The sequence below is a fragment of the Phocoena phocoena genome, chromosome 15 (genome assembly GCF_963924675.1).
Source record: "Phocoena phocoena chromosome 15, mPhoPho1.1, whole genome shotgun sequence".
In the NCBI taxonomy this organism is placed as follows: domain Eukaryota; kingdom Metazoa; phylum Chordata; class Mammalia; order Artiodactyla; family Phocoenidae; genus Phocoena; species Phocoena phocoena.
This window is the reverse complement of record NC_089233.1, coordinates 71,326,738-71,340,213: the sequence shown is the minus strand read 5'-3', so window position 1 is coordinate 71,340,213 and position 13,476 is coordinate 71,326,738.

Genomic DNA, 13,476 nt, shown 5'->3' with positions numbered 1-13,476 from the left:
TTGAAAGAGTTGTCTGGACTTGGTCCCCACTCCCCCTCCTTTTCTCTCTTGAACCCATTCCCAAGAGGCTGTCATCCCAACATGCCTCCAGAAGAGTGGACCAATGACCTCCTGTACCAGAGCCAGCGATGGATTCTTTGTCCTCATCTAAGTCAGTGTCTCTGAGGACATAACCTGTTTTGCACAGCTGGCTTTAGGATCTCCCGGTTTCCCTCCTGCCTCGAGGATTGCTATTTCTTCAGATCTTCCGCTGGATTCCCCTCTTTTTTACCCTGAAACACTGGCCCGGCCTCTATCTATACTTGTTCCCCAGTTGACCACAACCAGTTTCATGGTTTTAAGTGTCGACTAAACGCCACGATTTCCAAACTCATCTCTCTAGTTCTGCTTCTCTCCTGACTCTGGCTTCTCCGACACTTCACTAGTTAGATGCCTAGAGGCGCTTCACTCTTAACATGTCCAAAAGGAAAGTCTTGAACCTTATTCCTTCCACTCTGCCCCAGACTACTCCTCCCTCTGACATCCATCTCAGTAATGGTACTACCACCTACTCAAAAGTTCAAGCCACCAACTCGGAATTCATTCTAGAAACTCTGTACCCTCCTCCCTCCTCCATTCCACCATGAAATCCCATTAGACTCCACCTTCAAAATATATCCAGAAACTACTGCAACCACCCTGTCCTGAGCCACCATTATCACTTGCATGGATTATTGCCCTAGCATCCCTACTGTGTCCCTATTTCTTTTTTTTTTTAATTAATTTTTATTGGAGTAGAGTTGCTTTACAATATTGGCTTAGTTTCTGCTCTACAGCAAAGTGAATCAGTTATATGTATACATTTATCCCCTCCTTTTTGGATTTCCTTCCCATTTAGGTCAGCACAGATCATTGAGTAAACAGTAGGTTCTCATTACTTATTTATTTTATACATAGTAGTATATATATGTCGATCCCAATCTCCCAATTCGTCCCACCCCTCTCTTCCCTCCTTGGTATCCATAAGTTTGTTCTCTACATCTGTAATTCTATTTCTGCTTTGCCAATAAGTTCATCTCTACTATTTTTCTAGATTCAGCATATAAGCGATATCACACAATGTTTGTTTTTCTCTTTCTGACTTACTTCACTCTGTATGACACTCTCTAGGTCCATCCACGTCTCTGCAAATGACACTATATCGTTCCTTTTTATGGCTGAGTAATATTCCATTGTATATATGCCTGTGTCCCTATTTCTATCTTAAGCCTCTAGAATCTTTCTTCACCAAAGCCAGAGTGACTCTTTAAAACTAGAAATCAGATCATGTGACTTTGTTGCTCAAAAACTCCATTGTTCTTCCCACCACACTTAGGATTCAGATCCAAAGTCTTTACCACAGTCAACAAGATTCCATGTGAACCGGCTCCCATCTCCATCTCCACCTGGGTCTCCAGGCGCTCCCTCTCACTACACTAGAACCTGTCTGGCCTTTTTGCTGTTCCTCAAACACACAGAGCGCCCTCTAGACTCCTGTCCCTTGCACTTACGTTTCCCTCTGCTTAGAATTCTTCCCCCAGATGTCTGCATGGCTGGCTTCCACTAACATCACAGAAGTCTCTGCTCAAATGTCACCTCTCGGAGAGGACTTTTCTGATTGCGCATGACTGATTGTCCCAGTTTGTCTTGGACCCTAGGGGTGTCCTGGGATGTGAGACTTTCAGTGCTTAAACCAGTACAGTCCTGGGCAAACCAGGATGGTTGGCCACACTGCAATACAAGTCCCACCGGTTCCCCATCCGGTGTAACACATCACTCTCTGACACTTTATCCTGCAACTCTTTGTTTATTTTCTGTCTTGAACTAGAACATCGGCTCTGCAAGTGCAAAGTCTTTTCTTGTTCACTGTTGAATCTCCAGCATCTAGATCAGAACCTGGAATACGGTTGGTGCTCAGTACCTATTTGACTAATGAATCAAGGGATGAACTGATAAGATAAATTATAGTACATACATAAAATGGAAAATTACCCAGCTGAAAAATGGTATACAAGGGCTTCCCTGGTGGTACAGTGGTTAAGAATACTCCTGCCAATGCAGGGGACACAGGTTCGAGCCCTGGTCCCGGAAGATCCCACATGCTGTGGAGCAACTAAACCCCGTGCGCCACAGCTACTGAGCCTGTACTCTAGAGCCCACAAGCCACAATTACTGAAGCCCGTGCGCCTAGAGCCCGTGCTCCACAACAAGAGAAGCCACCGCAATGAGAAGCCTGTGCACTGCAATGAAGAGTCGCCCCCCGCTCACTACAACTAGAGAAAGCCCGCAGCAACGAAGACCCAACGCAGCCAAAAATAAATAAATAAAATAAATTAATTTATTTAAAAAATGGTATACAAGCTTATGTGAATCAAAACGGGAACATACGTGTGATACAATGTCAAGGCAAAAAGCAGGTTTCCAAATGGTAGGTGACCAGGAATACCATCTTTGTAAAGAAAGTATAGACATGCAAATAACCATCAAAAAAATGGCTGGAGGGACATGACCCAAGGTGACGGTGGGTTATGTTCCTTTTTATCTTTGTACCACTGTGTAAAAATTCTCAAAGTGTTGCTGTTCACTTAATACTTAGGTACTAAGTCCTGGTGGGAGCTTTGACATTGTTGCTGCCCCCAAACACACTCTCCCATCACCTTGACTGTGACTCTCACACCTGAGCAAACTCTCAGCATCTTTCTCTCCTGGTACCACTGCCCTCTGATTTTTCTGGCCAGAGGCTGAATGAACATCGATACTTTTTCCCTGACTCTTCAGACCTACAGAGACCCCTGCAAACTCCCGGCGGGGGGTAGTCCAAGCTCCTCCGTGAACCCTCCAGCCTGTTCCACCCCTAACTTGCCCCAGCCTAGACTTGCATCCCTCTGCCCCATCACTACACTCACCTGCCCCCATCTCCCTGGACCTGCTGAATGCGGTGGGAGTGTGGGTGGTGTCACACAGCTCCCTCTTCTTGGAACACTCCCCTGACCAATCTGGTCTGCTCAGCTAACCTTTGCACCTGTCCTCACTCGCCTTCCCCAGAAGCCCCGCCAGACCACCCCCAGTGCCATGAACCCTAGCTCCCTTCCTTGGGCCCACTTCTGTTATTACACTGCCTTCACGCTACTGTCATTTATTCCTTTACAAGCCTGCCTGCCCAGTGCCTAGCAATGACATACCAATAACAGTGCATACCAACCGGGTCTCATTTCGTTCCTGCAGTGCCACGGGTTAGGAACTATCACCATTGCTGTTTTAAAGAGGAGGAAACAGGCATGGAGAGGCGAAGTGACTTGACTGAGACATCTAGGTAGTAAATGATATAACTAGGTTTTGAACCCAGGCAGTCTGACTCCAAAGCCCGTGGCCTGGAATTTCAGGAAGAAGTTAGGAATTTAGAAAAGAAAGGAATGAAGTTAGTGGGAAGGAAGTTAGGATTAAATGGGTTAGTTAGGAAGGAAGAAAATTAGGCAGCTGAGAAGGCAGAGAATTAGTTGAGAGAGAAGGAAGGAAAGGAGCAAAGAAGGGATGGAGGGGGACTTCCCCGGCGGTCCAGTGGTTAAGACTCTGCGCTTCCACTGCAGGGGGTGTGGCTTTGATCTCTGGTCGGGGAACTAAAGATCCTACAAAAAAAGGAAGAAAAAGGAAGGGAGGAGGGAAATGACAGAAAAAATGAAGGAAGGGAGTTAGCAAGGAGGGTGTTAGGAAGGAAAGAAGTCCATAGGGTAGTTAGAAAGGAACTTAGCTAGGTAACTAGTTCCCCAGTTTGGTAGACCAACAGGCCGGCAGGCAGGTGCTCTGCTCACAGCTGAGCCGCTCACCTGAGAAGGCTGGATCCCAGCTCAGGTCCTGGGCAGCAGTCCCGTGCCCAGCTCTGCCTTCCGGCCTCTCTGCATGGTCCCTCTGACCTGAAACCCAACCCTGACTTGCCGGACGACCTTCCTGGTCAGGAGCGACCTGTCACCCACTCGCTCAGGCTCCCAAACCAGCTGAAGTTCAACCTCCCAGCCCTGCTGGCTGGCTGGGAACCGGCTGGGAGGGCTTTCCAGTTACTAATTAACCGCTGGACCTGAATCACGATGCTGGCTGCTCCCACTGGCTCCTCCACGGGGCCCTGCCCTGGGGACCCTTTTGAAAAAGGTACAGCACAGCTTAAGTTGTGTGACCTTGGGCAAGCGACTCCAGCTCCCTGAGCCTCATGTGAATCGGTGATGACAGTGTGTGTTCTGCCTTACAGGGAGGCGCTCTGAAGTCCCTTTAACACTGTCACATTTCACTCTCTGAAATCTTCCCTCCGCCCCCCTCCACCGAACCCCACCTCCAATTCCAGCTCAGATGCTGATTCTCCCACATAGCCTTCCCTGATTCCATCAGCGGAGTCACTTTCCCTTTGTCTTAGAGCCTGGAGAACTGACCATTGAAAGGGCTTGTCTTGCACAGCCTCCCTGATGGGGACCACCCGCCTCTGGGATTAGCCCAATCGTGGATCCATCGAGGGAGGGGCAGCTCATTCCCTCCGGAGCCAACCTCATCACCTGATACCTTTGGCAGTCTCTTGTGTTGAGCCAGAGCCGGGGCACAGAGCTCACCTGGTCTTGCACTGCCTGGGCACCGTCCTGGGAGGAGAACCATGGCTGAGCTGAGACCCGTGCCCCGCTCGGCTTTTTGGAGAACTGAGGCTCAGGCACCAGGGCTCAGCTCGCCCCAGGTTTTCTCCTGCTTGATCTGAAGCTGCCCAGACCAAGGGTTCTAACTCAGGGAAGGCGTAGGGCCAGGCCTGCTGGACAGGTGAGAAAACCTCCACCCAGTGCCCCCTTCTTAGCAGGCAACTCAAGAGTCTGACTGCCATGCTGCCTCCTTCGCTGCTTTTTTATTAAAATGTCAACAATTTCCCAGTGCCTTAGAAACTGGCTGCTCTAATGTGCTCTGGAGGAACCCTGCACACCTCATTCCCAGCCTCCGCCAACACACAGCGGCAGGTGTCTGGCTCCTGCCCCGAGAGAAGTGGTGGCTGGCCAAGGGCACCAAGCAAACCAGGACAGAGCCCCGGGTCCTGCCCCTTTCCGGACAGAGCTGCGCCTGCTCTGCCAAGCTCCTCCTCCCCTACATCCCTCCTCCCACACACTCGCAAAGCCAGTTAAAAAAAAAAACAACAACCCACATAATGGTGTTGCATAAACTGTAGGGAAGAATTCCAACATACCGAAGACTTTGAAATAAACAGTGAAAGCTTCTCCTCCAACCCACCTTCAATCTCATTGCCAGGGGTAACTGCTGTTAACAAAACGGTGATTCTCCTTCCAGACTTTTGTCTGCGCCCTCAGCTACATATCGCATCCATTTTCCCCCCAGAAAAATGCGCCGTACTATACATATTGTTCAGCAACTCACTTTCTTCCCCTCACATACAGCTTTCCATGTCAACACATACAACATTTTAAAAAACATCTGTATCACATTGCATATTGTGGGATTAATTTCCCATTCATATTTCCTATTCACTGTTCCTTTGCTGATGGACATTCAAACTGTTACCAAAATCACAGTAATTCTCAGCGGGGCGCAGAGAACATCTTTGTGTTAATATCCTGTGACCTTGGGCAAGCGTTTCTGTCTGATAAACTCCTGCAAGTGGGAATGCTGGGTTAATTTTGACCTATCTACCAAATTACTGTAACGAGCTGTACCAACTGACATGGCCATCGGCAGTGCTTAAACTTGCCCATTCCCCTCAAAATACTGCAGAAAATAGCCAAGGCCACCCCTACCCTGATGCCACTGCAGTAAGGCAATCCCTTCCCATCTTCATCTTCCTTCTTCTTTCCCCTTCCAATCTCCCTGTCTCTTCTCTCTCAGCTGGCTGGATTCTGTAGTTTGGGTGTGAAGGTCAAAGGTTTGTTCTCAGGGATGAGAAGGGGAAACGAGAGCCTGAACCAATAGGAACCCACCTCCGTGAATATTCCCTCCACCTTGACATTCCTCAGCCCACTTTTCTGTGCTTTACTGGTCCCCTGTCCCTACTCCCACCAAATACCCTACACTTGCACACACCCTCTCACACCTGCAGATTCATCCATAGGCCGAGGGAATAACAGGCATTGGACTGAAAAACCTGTTACCCAAGTGGGCTGGGCGCAGGACGCTTGGGCCAACATCGTTTACACACAGGCCAGAGATGAGCCCCCTAGTTTTCTCTTAGGAAAAAAGATTTTTAGAAAGTGATAAATGTACAAAATTTTAAAAATCAAGCTGGACTATGAGGTGGATAATGAAAAAGTTCAGTTCCTTGTCTCATTCCTCACCGACAAGGAACGCACTTTAGCTGCTTCCTTTGGTAAAATCACGTCCACGTGTCTAAGTAGCATGATTATACTGTGATTCCTCCATCTGTTACTTTTAGAAATTCTCAAGTGGCTTCCTTCTTTTTCTTTTTCTTTTTTTAACACCTTTATTGGAGTATAATTGCTTTACAATGCTGTGTTAGTTTCTGCTGTGTAACAAAGTGAATCAGCTAGACATTTACATATATCCCCAGATCTCCTCCCTCTTGCGTCTCCCTCCCACCCTCCCTATCCCACCCCTCTAGGTGGTCACAAAGCACCGAGCTGATCTCCCTGTGCTATGCGGCTGCTTCCCACTAGCTATCTACTTTACATTTGGTAGTGTATATATGTCCATGCCACTCTCTCACTTTGTCCCAGCTTACCCTTCCCCCTCCCCGTGTCCTCAAGTCCACTCTACGTCTGCGTCTTTATTCCTGTCCTGCCCCTAGGTTCTTCAGAACCTTTTTTTTTTTTTTTTAGATTCCATATATATGTGTTAGCATATGGTATTTATTTTTCTCTCTGTGTGTCCTCTTTTTTCTTTAATCTTTAAAATTGTGGTCAAATCTATATAAATAAAATTTGCCATTTTAACCATTATGAAGTGGACAATTCAGTACCATTAAGTTCTTTCAGTGTTGTACAACCACCTTCATTATCTATTTCCAAAACTTTTTCATCACCCAAAGAGAAACTCTGTAGCTATTAAGCAGTAACTCCCACGTCCCCCTTCACCACAGCCCCTGGTAACCTCTAATCTACTTTCTGTCTCTATTGCCTATTCTAGATACTTCATATAAGTGGAATCATACAATATTTGTCCTTTTGTACCTGGCTTATATCACTTAGCAAAATGTTCATCCATGTTGCTTAGTCCATTTTATGGTTGAATAATATTCCATTGTATGGATGGATATACCAGTTTTTGTCTACCTATTCATCTATATTTTGTCTACCTATTCATCTATCAGTGGACACTTGGGTTGTTTCTACCTTTTGGCCATTGTGAATAATGCTTCAATGAACACTGGCATACAAATAATCCATTTTCACATCTTTTAGGTGTATATACTTAGGAGTGAAATTGCTGGGTAATATGGTAATTCTATATTTAGCTTTCTGAGGAACCAAACTTCTCCTTGAAGAGCCAAAATTTTCATGGTGGCTGCATCACTTTACATTCTGACCAGCAGTTTCTCCACATCCTTGCCAACAATTATTATTTTTCTTTTTTTTTTTTCGATTAAGGCATCCTAGTGAATGTGACATGGTATCTCATTGTGGTTTTTTTCTTTTTCTTTTTTCCTGCTGTACGTGGGCCTCTCACTGTCGTGGCCTCTCCCATTGCGGAGCACAGGCTCTGGACGCGCAGGCTCAGCGGCCATGGCTCACGGGCCCAGCCGCTCTGCGGCATGTGGGATCTTCCCGGACCGGGGCACGAACCCGCATCCCCTGCATCGGCAGGCGGACTCTCAACCACTGCGCCACCAGGGAAGCCCTCTCATTGTGGTTTTGATTTGCATTTTTCCAATGACTAACGGTGTTGATCATCTTCCCATGTGTTTATTAGCCATTTGTGTCAATGTATCTTCTTTGGAGAAATGTCTAGTCAAGTCCTCTGCCACTTTTTATTTGGGTCGCTTGTCTTTTTGTTGTTTAGTTTTAGGAATTCTTTATATATTCTGGATATTAAACTATTGTCAGATATAAAATTTGCACCTATTCTCTCCCTGCAGGTTTTCTTCTCACTTTTTTGATAATGTCCTTTGATAGACAAAAGTTTTTCATTTTTAAAAATAAATTTATTTATTGTGGTTTCTTTTGTTGCAGAGCACGGGCTATAGGCACGCGGGCTTCAGGAGTTGTGGCTCGTGGGCTCTAGAGCGCAGGCTCAGGAGTTGTGGCACACGGGCTTAGTTGCTCCGCAGCATGTGGGATCTTCCCGGAGCAGGGCTCGAACCTGTCTCCTGCATTGGCAGGCAGATTCTTAACCACTGTGCCACCAGGTAAGTCCCCAAAGTTTTTAATTTTGATGAAGTTCAACTTATCTATTTTTTTTTCTTTTGTTGCTTGTACTTTTCGTGTCACATCTAGAATCCATTGTCAATTCCAAGGTCATAAAGATTTACCTCTATGTTTTCTTCTAAGGGTTTTATGGTTTTAGCTCTTACATTTGGGTCATCGATCCATTTTGAGTTCATTTTTTATATAGTGTAAGGTAGGCATCGAACTTCACTTTTTTCACATGTGGAAATCCTATTGTCCTGTTCTTATCCTTATTGAATGGACCTGACACTCATCAAAAATCAATTGGCTGGGGCTTCTGTGGTGGCGCTGTGGTTAAGAATCCGCCTGCCGATGCAGGGGACATTGGTTTGAGCCCTGGTCCGGGAAGATCCCACATACTGCGGAGGAACTAAGCCCGTGCGCCACAACTACTGAGCCTGCATGCCTAGAGCCCATGCTCCGCAACAAGAGAAGCCACTGCAATGAGAAGCCCGCGCACTGCAACGAAGAGTAGCCCCCGTGTGCTGCAAGTAGAGAAAGCCTGCATGCTGCAACTAGAGAAAGCCCACATGCAGCAACGAAGACCCAACACAGCCAAAAATAAAAATAAATAAAATAAATAAATTTATTAAAAATATCAATTGGCCATAAATATATGGGTTTATTTCTGGACTCACAGTTCTATTCAATTGGCCGTTAGGTCTGCCTTTATGTCAGTATCATACATGTTGATTACATTATCTTTGCCGTCAGTTTTGAAATCACAAAGTGTGAGTCCTCCAACTTTGTTCCTTTTCAAGATTGTTTTGGCTTTTGGGAGCTCCTCGCAATTCCATACAAACATAAGAATCAGATGTTACATTCCTGCAAAAAAGGCCATTGGAATTTTGATAGGGTTTGCACCGACCCTATAGATCACTTTGGGTAGTATTGACATCTTAACAATATTGTCTTCCTACCCACGAATATTAATTCTTTCCATTTGTCATGTTGAGGAGGTTCCCTTCTATTCTTAGTTTTCTGACAGTTTTTATTGTGAAAAGGTGTTGGATTTTTGTCAAATGCCTTTTCTGCATCAATTCAGATGATCATATGTTTTCCCCCTTCATTCTAGTAAGGTGGCCTATTATATAGATTGGTTTTCTTATGTTGAAAAGACATATCCTTGCATTCCTGGGATCTTCCTCCTTTTTTATATACTCTCTCATTTTGATGGAACACACCCTCCGGTGGCTTCCTGAGGGAAGGTGCATAGGAGGTAAAAGTTTGAAACCTTGTACGTTTGAAAATGTTCTGCTTTCATATTTGACCGATAGCTTGGCTGGGTACAGAATTCTAGGGTAGAAATAATTTTCCTTTGGAATTGTGAAGACATTGCTCCTTTGTCTTGCTTCCAGCATAGCTATTGAGACGTTCAGTGCTAATTCATGTTCCTTTCGATGTGACCTGTCTTATTCCCGCTGGAAGCTTTTAGATCTTCTCTTTGTTCTCATTATTCTGACATCTCACTGTAATGAGGCTTGGTATCATTCCTTTTACATCCATTGTGCTGGGCATTCAGTGTGATTTTTTAATTTGTCTCTCTGTGAAATTTCCTTTTTTTTTTTTAAGTTTGTTTTTGTTTCATATAATTTGTTTTCTCTGTTCTCTCTTAATGGCATTCCTGTTAGTTGTATATTGGACTTCTAGTTAGTCCTCTAATTTTCTTATTCTTTCCCATTTTCATCTCTTTTTTTATTCCACTTTTGCGGCAATATCAACTTTATCTTTCAACACTTGTATTGAATTATCTCTGCAATCACATTTGAAATTTCCAAAAGTCCCTACTCATCACTCAGTGTTTCTTTTCCTTTTTTTTTTTTTTTTTGCGGGCCTCTCACTGTTGCGGCCTCTCCCGTTGCGGAGCACAGGCTCCGGACGCGCAGGCTCAGCAGCCGTCTCACGGGCCCAGCCTCTTCCCGGACCGGCGCACGAACCCGCGTCCCCTGCATCGGCAGGCGGACTCTCAACCACTGCGCCACCAGGGAAGCCCCTCTTTTCCTTTTATAGCAGCCATGGCTGGTAGACGATTAACTTTGGACAAATGGAAGGATCAATTATTCCGCTATGATAGCAGGAAAGAAGGAAGGATGGATGTAGGTAGGAGGGGACTGGAAGATGAGGTGGCTGGAAGGTGGGGTATTCCTTCTGAGGACCCCCATTTTCTCTGTGACATAGATGGTGAGGACATCTATTGAGACAAGTAGGAAGGTGATGGGGTAGGAGGTTTGAGGAGCATGAAAAGGGAAGTCAAACCTAATCCACCACCCGCCCTCCAAATTCCAGCTGCTTCCTGGGCAGCCCTAAGGGTTGACACTGAAGCCAGAGATCATCAGGTAACCATGGCACAAATCGACTCGGTAAGGTAAGTTCCTGGTTAAGGTGTGGAGAAGATGGGCTCTTGGACAGCTCCATGGCTGGTATTCTAGCCAAGCAGTCTGGCTAAAGCAGTGGGGCAGAGGAATTAAGGATGCTGACAGAAAGGCGTTGATGTGATTGAATTTTTCTGCCACTTTCCCATCAGCTCATACTATCTCTGGGAACCTTAACAAATTCTAACTGTTCAGTTTGACATTTCCACACCCCAAAATTTGAGGTTATTTTAAAAACCAGAGGCTTCATTGAATTTTCTGCCCTTGACCATTTATAAACTGTCAAGGATCAGGCCATTTTCACACTGTTTTCAGGGGGTTTCCATTGTTTACATTTCTCAGTGTTGACAAGTATACCCATTTATCTTTATCCTTTGTTTTTTATCTTTAAAATAGAATAAAAATCAGGCTCTTTAGGACCCCTAACAGCAAACAGAATGCTTTATTCTCTTCAGTGATGGCAAAATATTCATCTTGTGTTTTCTGGATGTTGGATCATGAAAAGAGAAGCAGACTCAGAGCAAATCATCCCATTCTTCAGGTTTATTTATGTTGTTTCAATACACTGACAAAATACACCACATTTTGTTTGTCACTTTTTCTCTCTCAAGAGTCAAGAGTGACTTTATCTTTAACCAGAGGATTCTCTTAAAGAACACGCACATATGCGTGCACACACGAACACACGCGCACTCTCTCTCTCTCTCTCTCTCTCTCGTGAGGCAAGTACAAAAAACATTAACTCCACCAAAGTGCATGTGAATGAAAGTGCAAACAGGCTTCATTTTTGAACTCTGGGATCATTCTCTCTGCTTCATAAATTAAACAGAAAGCGTCTCACTGCCCTAGGCCGGGGCTGGGCAAGGGCTGGGAGAGGCTGCCGGGGCCAAAGGGTATGTGGTTCCTGCCGCTGGAGAGCAGGGCGGAGGGCACAGGGCAGCGGTGCCAACTCCCTCCCCTCACCCCTCACCGCACGTGCCCAGGTCAAGGTGCAATGATCTCATTGGGGAAGGGATAGGGGTGAAGCGGCAGCGGGGTCGACGGAAGGCAGATTTCTTTCCCCCTTTTTTATGATTTGGTTTCTTTCCAGAGTTTGATGTTGGCGCAGACAGTGCTGAGGCCTCCAAGTTCGGAGGCCTGGGGGCCCTTTTCTCCGAGGCCCTTGGTCCATCCTGTCTCTCCTGTAGACAAGTATTAGGATGGTGGTGGACAGACCCACATGGCACAGCCGTCCCAGCGGCACTCCTTAGAAGCGGAGAGGCCCCACAGCACAGCTGTGTGTACTTGCTGTCTTCTCCTCACACCAGAGTCAACGAGCATCTCTCCCCAGTTTCACAAGGAGCAGACGAGGCCACGGAGCTGGTGGGATTTACTGCCACCCAAGCAACCAAGAGAGAGAGGCTCAGCTTGCTCCACCTTACTCCTGGCCAAGGGGGCCCCAAGCCTCTGTAAATCCAACCCCCAGCCCGAGGCAGGGCCTGGCCGAGCCCTCCCAGGAAGGTAGGGCCTCTGAGGACCGTCTGCGGCCCTGCGGCAGCTCAGCTGGGGGAGTTGAATGGCTGCCCTGGCCAAGCTGCCTCTGTGAGAGAAGGTTCCCTCCTGGACTGGGGCAGGAACTCAACAGAGCTTTGGGTTTCCCAAAGATAAAGCTTCATATTTTAACAATAATAGCCCTTGACATTTTCCCAGCACCAAGGCTCACACCTGCACCCTGTCAAACACTTCCAAGAGTGCCCTACACGCACCCGCACGTACACATCACATGATGGACAGGAGGGGTCTGGGGAAGGCCCCTGGCTCCACAGGAGCTTGGCGGTGGCTCCGCACCTCCATGTGTGGGGCTGGCTCTTGCCGTGGCCTCTGCCCCGCCCCTGTAGGCTGGGAGGCGGGTTTGGCAGTGGCTCAGCAGAGGCTAGGCCCCCTCCTGGACAGAAAGGTCAAAGTCCCAGAGCCCTGGCAGGCACCTGGCTGGCAGTGCAAGACAGATGGAGAGTGGTAAGAGAGGCTTAAGGGACATGGAGACATCGAAGATAGAATTCACCTTCTTCGCAACTCCCAACTTCAAGGGGTGTTTGTAAGACTCCCCAAGAGCAAGACATTTAAGGGACAGGTTGATTGTGATGCCATGGGGCGTATGTGCCAGGTAGCATGCTACATGCCCACGGCAGGAGGCCTGGCAGGCATAGGGCCCTCACCCCCCAGGCAACACGTTGGCTGAGACCCATGGCTGCAAAGAAGGATGCTATACCCAGCTTTGAAAGCCACCATGCCTGCCGGACTGCCCTGCTGGCCCAAGGCCCGAGGTTATATGATGTACCCTAGGGCTGGCCTCAGCCACCTAGCCAGCCAGGGTGCCTCTTCTCCACACTTGACACAGAAGGGGTGTAAGGGGGACATCGTAGAACCTTAACCTCTGCTACAGAAGTTAAACAGGTTCTAACCACCCGCTCTACTGGAAACAGGACAGGGCATGGGACACTAAAATACCATGTGGTCCAGAATTGGGCGTGTTGAAGAAGGCATCCTGGCTCAGAATCCCCCACTTCCAGGCAAAAAAGAGAGAAAGGCAGTCAAAGCCTCCCAATGGATCCTATGAAGACATATCTCTGGGGCTCACCTGTCTAAGGGGGAAGAGCCAGCGGGGTCTGGCTGGGCCGCGCCCAGGAAACCAGACAGCAGAATGTGGGCAGCAAAACCAGCAGACAGACAGAGGG